Genomic DNA, 6000 nt, shown 5'->3' on the forward strand with positions numbered 1-6000 from the left:
AAGCATGTACTTATGAAAGTGTAAAGTGCAAATGTAAGCATGCAAATGCAGACCCCCAAACCCAGGAACACCTCTTGTCACTGCAGGAAAGAATACCCCTTGTGTATACCTTTACTGTCATATAAGGCAGGCAATATTTTTAAAAGGCCATTTCCATGGGCAAAAAGCATTGTTTTCCCTGTAGCAATAGCTTTGAAAACTGCCCTGTAAAAAGAAATTTCAGAACTACCCAAGAAACCTCCTCCCACCACGGCACTGCAAAGGGAAATGTTCAAATACTTTGAAATAAACATAAGGGGACTTAGTAGGGTCCTTGGTAGTTTCTTCACCCATTACCAGCCAGTCTTCCTATTGCTGTAAACTGAAAACTCCGAGGTTTGTCTTCCTCAATTTTCTCACCTCGGCAAACACATCACACCATCCCCTCCCCTCCTATCTTTCTCCTTTCCAACCCATGCTGAGGCGACCTGTAATTTACTCCTACATTTTGGCGAACATCATCATCCCTTGCTCTTTGTGCCGGACCCGATGAAGGGAACTCTGCCATGAGTGCACTCGAAAGGTCTCACCCACGACTTGTGCGACCTTCATTCCTGGCGATGGAAGTGGACAGCGGGGGCGACCACAGACTTCACAACAAGTTTACAGCGATAATGGGTGCCCCTAACAGGGACCCGGTGCAAGTTTGTGAGGTGGGCGGACGGGCGCGGCGCCGGCTTGAACACACTTCCCCCGTCATTGTGGCACCTCAGCCCACGAGAGGAGCAAAGAAATCATTGTGACTACAGCTCCGGCTCCACTCCTGTTCCCCACGCATTTGCGGGGCTGCTTGCTCGCTCCCTCTCGTCACCCTCGACAGAAAGCCGATCTGTCGTTTTGAAAACATTTTTTTCTTTTCTTAAAGCTTGTTTTCTTTCTTTCTTTTTAACGTGGCTTTGAACCCACAATAAAAAAAATGAGTCCAAGAAGCCTTGAAAGTCAGAAGGCGGCAGCGCAGCCAGCCCCCCCCCCCCCCCGGGTAAAGCGCTCGGAGAGCAGGGGCGGAAGAAGGGCCCCGTCCAGCTGCTCACATCTGCACCGGGCTAGGGGCGCTCCCTCAAGGTGCCCGTAAGGACCGCGGAAAGGTGGCCGGGGATCTGCCGCGCGGGGGAACGGCAAGGACCGAGGCGTCCTGCCGCCCGAGAACTGAACTTTCCCAGCCGGGCACGAGCACCGCTGTCCTCTCTCCCCCCTCCAGTCCCTCGGCTCCGGACAGGTAAAAGGGGGTCGGGGAGGAGGCGTTTGAAACTCACCTTCAGGAGCGCTCCTCCGATCCTCGGGCTTGCGGAAGCTGCACCAGTGCCTCTCTCTCCCTTGATCTCCTCTTCCTTTGCTCTAAGCTGCCGCCTCTCCCTCCCTCTCTATCTCTTCTGCTGAACGTTGCTTGCGGAAGAAGTGAGTGAGGCGCCGATGCTCTCCAGCTCGGGGGGTCAGGTGTCTCTGCGCGCGTTAGAGATCTCAAGGCGAGGACAGGAGGGACTCCCCTCTCTCGTCCTACACAGCACGAAGGCGAGAGAGCTGAGCTCGGGGGGGGGGACCGGCAGGAGGCTGACGATAAGCAAACAGCGGTGTGGAGTGGAGCAGCACGACCGCGTCCGCTGAGCTGTGCCGGACACACTCGGCCCCGCGACGACGTCTCCCGCCCCCACCACGTGCGCACAGACTCTCCGGACGCTGCCTAAGTCAGAAGGAGAAAAGCAGAAAAAAGTACACAGCGGCTGTTTTGGTACCACGAGAGGGACGAAAACCTCCAAAGGCTAGAGATGAACCAAGAGCCGCGGTGAATCGTGAAAACGAGTGAGAGATTCATAAACTTTAGGCCTAAAAGGTCCCCCCCCCCCCCCCAATAAAAGGAGAACGGGAATTGTTTAGACCCCCAATGTGAGCAGATTTGAGCAAATACAATTACCTGCTTCAAGGAGACCTTTTGATGTTCAAAATCATGCCAGATTTGACTCTATGGAAAACAGAAACGAAGAAATAATCTGCCACTAGTTGGCATCCTTTTCGGACGGAAATTATCCAGACACAGACAAATGGACATCCAAACAACTTGGATATCTTCTCGCAGCCGTCAACTTTGTGCAGGAACTAACTCCCAGCAGCCCCCACAATGGCGACTGCACCCACCTAGGAGAAGTCGCTTGTTCCAGATATGCATTCCTCCCAGGCAAAGACAATGTCCAAAAAGGAGAATTATATCAACAATAGACTTATAAATATGCAACAAATTTGTCCCCCATTTTCTACATTAATGTTTACACTTGTTTCACTTTAAAAAAAAAACGTTTTTATATTCCTTCAAAAGGGACAGATGGATTTTAGGACATGAACCATTAAAATAAACATCGCGTTTATAAACCACTACACCGAAGGGCTACCTTGCCACGACAGTGAATCCAGATATACACATCTAGCTGCAAAGCAATGTACTGAGAGGTGAGACTCTTCTGCAGTCACCTTTCTTCCTTGCCCCTTACCACAGCCCTCACTAATTTCTGTAGAGGCCATTAAACCTTTAGAGGCCAATGTACTAAAGGGAGAATATGTTTGCAAAAGTGCAAAGTCAGCTTTGCTCGCAAGAAAGACACACACGCACCTGCAAATAATGTGTGTTGTTTGCAAAATCATGCACTGTTTAGCATTTTAGCACATGAAGCAGACTTTTAGACAAATTTCTGATATTGCAAATAGAAACAATTTGCACCTCATTTTTACATTTGTCAAATTTTATTAAAATGAATAGTTAATGAGTTGCTCTTAATACAAAATAATGCAAAGTCGCTCATTAGCTAGTAGCAAATGATTTTGCACAAAAACTTCATGTGAAAACTCTGCATGCCATTATTCTTCTGCTGGGCTCATCTGCATGCCAGTCCTGGCAAACCCATTAGTATGTGCTATTTCACAATTACTGTGCCATGTGGGTTTTTTCCCCCTTTACTACATTGGCCTGTTGGACTGAATTAAGGGAGATAGCTAGGAAAATGAAAGGAGTGAAGAGAGAAGGGGGAAAAAAAACCCCTTGAGTACAGAGAAGTGTAACAAGGATTTTAAAAGCCGCGAATTATGTGCGAAAATGTGTGTGCGTGAGGAACCAATAAGGAGGCAGAAAAGGGATGGGGGAGCATGGGCATTGTGGGAGGAGGCCAACAGTTATACGCATAAAACCGGAGGCCCGCAGTGGTTTGTTAGCCACGTAACTTTGCTGCTGCTCCTGAATGAGGAGCAAGACTGCAGAGCGTGCGTTTTAGGGCTTACAGGACAGGGTGAGGGGTCCAGGTCATCTGGGGGGGGGGGGGTGCAGGATGAAGAACCAGAGAGGTCTGGATGACCTTGACATTGACTGGGCAAACTGGGAATGCCCCTTGCCTGCGCATGTTTTAGGATCCACTTACGTGCGCATGTTAAAGCCAGCAAAATCCCTAAAGAAGATACGCGAAGAACACGTGCTTGAGTAGCTCCTTAAAATTAGGAGCATGCTTACGCATGGTAGGCATATTTTAAATCATAGGTGCAACTGCAGGCATGATTTAAAATTGCAGCGTATCTCAGCTCATGCACGCACATTTTAAAATTAACCTGAATGATTGTGAGCCCTTTGGGGATCAGGAAATTCCTACAATACCTGAATGGAATCCACTTTGAAGTGCCTGAGAAAGCACAATATAAATCAATAAAATAACTACAACATGAAATCTTTCAGACTTTGAGCCTGATTTATTAAGTAAGCGAGGCCCTCTGTCTTTATTAATTGTGTAAATCAACAAAAACCCAAATCAGACCACCTTGCGCGGTTACACAGCAGAAAATCTCAAATACAAGCTCTCGGGGAAGCTATTTTGGACCTTGAAGGTGCAATATAAACTGCATGCTGTTCAGCAGAGCTCAAAAAAGGCCTCCAAATAAACTAAAAAAAAAAAAAAAAAAGAGAGAAATTAATTTTAGGTAGTGCAGAAAGTCCATGGCACCTCCAAAATTCCCCAGACTTGAGCGTGCCAATCAGATAACTGAGAAGGATCAAGACATTTCCATCCCAAGGCTTTTCGTCAGCCTTGCTGCTAGCAACAGAAAGCTTGCAGCCAAATTCTTTTTATGCACTGAAGCAAAATCTAACTGTGCTCCAGATGTTCAAAACATTTTTTTCCACTTTGTGTCTATGGGGAAAATGCTTTGTACATCTGGCCTCCATTGCCTGTGTATACAAATAGATGCAAATTTACTTTTGCCCAGTCTGGCTAACAGAGGGTAGGAAAATCTCTCAATTCTGCATATTTTCTTAACAAACTTGCTCCAGCATATGCTTCCATGGCCCTCCCACAGAAACAATAGGCTTGATTAACTAAAGATTTCCTCTCACTCCTTACTTATGGGACTGGCATTGATAACAATTAACAGAGGCTGGATTCCAGAGGTGGTTCTGTGCCTGCTGTACTCTGCTTTCTCTACTTGGTCCCGGAAGGTTGCAGGCTGCAGTTTGACTTTGTACTTCTCCCATGAGCTGCAAATGGGTCTTCCTTGCCCTTTTGGCTATATTAAGAACCAGTCTAACGTGAGGGTGGGGAGTTAACGCTCTGCTGCTTACCCGATCTCATTAGGGACACGATTAGGCTATACCCATTGCCAAAGCAGGAGGATTAAATCTCCTACAGCTATATCTGGTAGGTTACCACTCTGTCCAATCTGCAAAGACAGTATAAACAACTAAAGGATGACATTAAAGGGAGAGAGCTTATAAACAGTCCCTGCACAGCACCGAATATCTACAACTGTGATTCCTCTGAAATACACAAACATTCACATCCTTTTGAGTTCTGATTGATTATTAAATAAAACCTTTTATAAGATCCCTTTTTTTGATAAGAAGTAACACTGCTTCTGCTTTAATGTTGCCTCAGTGTTCAGAAAGCAAAAAAAGCAGTGAACAGAGCCACTGTTCGTGTGTGAATAGCAGCGGGCAAGCTGCCCCCGGGCACAGCCAACACCTGCCCCCAGGATGATGTCAGCAAGAAGATTCTGATCAATTCATGAAAGTACAGCAAGCAGAAGAAACACCTGCTTCCAAATCCAGATGTTAGCGACATCATAGAGGCGAGTAATTCCTCTTGTTAAGGTAGCAAAGACGGAGATAGTAAATTAAAGTGGCACCTATCTCTCTCCACGCTTTATATGGGGCTGCCAGTCAGAAAATCCCCAAAGCTGAATCCTCTATGCATGCAGCTCTCGTCAAGCTTATCACTGTAGACACTTGTATTTTGTTTTCTTTTAAATATGGATAGGAAAAGCAGTTGTCCCCAATGGTTTGCCTCATCCTCTTCAAAGAAATCCTTTTTGCACCTTTGACAGGTGTAGAGTGCTGTATTTTATTGCTGTGTGCCTTTGGGGAAGGATTCCAGTGTAACCTACTTTTCCGCCAGCTCTCTTCAGCACACTGGCAGGCACCGGCCCATTTCATTTTCGTGAGCCCAAAATGCACCTTCTCTTCAGCCAACTGCCGGACCCTCAAATCAGTTGTCCCTTGAAGCTGCCGTCTGGAAGCAAACCTATTACTTCCAGTCTGCGGTTCTTCTTCAGATGTGGCTGTCCCTCCTGGCTGGTCCTGTGGATTTCAACTTATTCAGGCCGATGCAATATCGGGCGCTCAGGCAAGCGGACAGGTTAACCCGCAGTTAGACGTGCGTTTTGGACGCGCGTCCATAACCCCCCCAGTGCAACAAGGGGGATCAGCACTTCCAAAATGTGCATCCAAACAAGCACGTAAATGCCATGCTGACGAGGCTATTAGCTAGTACCCCCCCCCGATGTAAAAAATAACCGCGTGCCCGACGCGCACATTTTAACCCTCAAAACTTAACGCCAGCCTCAGAGCCGGCATTAAGTCTGGAGAAGCCTCAAAAGCTGAACAGTTCTGTGGTTCCTCCAACTTAATATCATCGCGATATTAAATCGGAGTAACCACAG

General features: G+C 47.1%; 1 protein-coding gene across 1 annotated transcript in view; it reads right to left on the reverse strand.

Moving 5' to 3' along the window:
- The window catches only part of LOC115095861 (zinc finger matrin-type protein 4-like), a 354259-nt gene extending 352731 nt beyond the window's left edge, over positions 1 to 1528 (reverse strand). Inside the window, exon 1 of the mRNA XM_029610141.1 lies at positions 1293 to 1528. The gene's annotated coding sequence lies outside the window, so the exon portion shown is untranslated. The remainder of the gene's footprint in view (positions 1 to 1292) is intronic.
- Positions 1529 to 6000: the final 4472 nt, after the last annotated feature.

This window comes from Rhinatrema bivittatum, chromosome 7 (assembly GCF_901001135.1).
Source record: "Rhinatrema bivittatum chromosome 7, aRhiBiv1.1, whole genome shotgun sequence".
NCBI classification, from domain to species: domain Eukaryota; kingdom Metazoa; phylum Chordata; class Amphibia; order Gymnophiona; family Rhinatrematidae; genus Rhinatrema; species Rhinatrema bivittatum.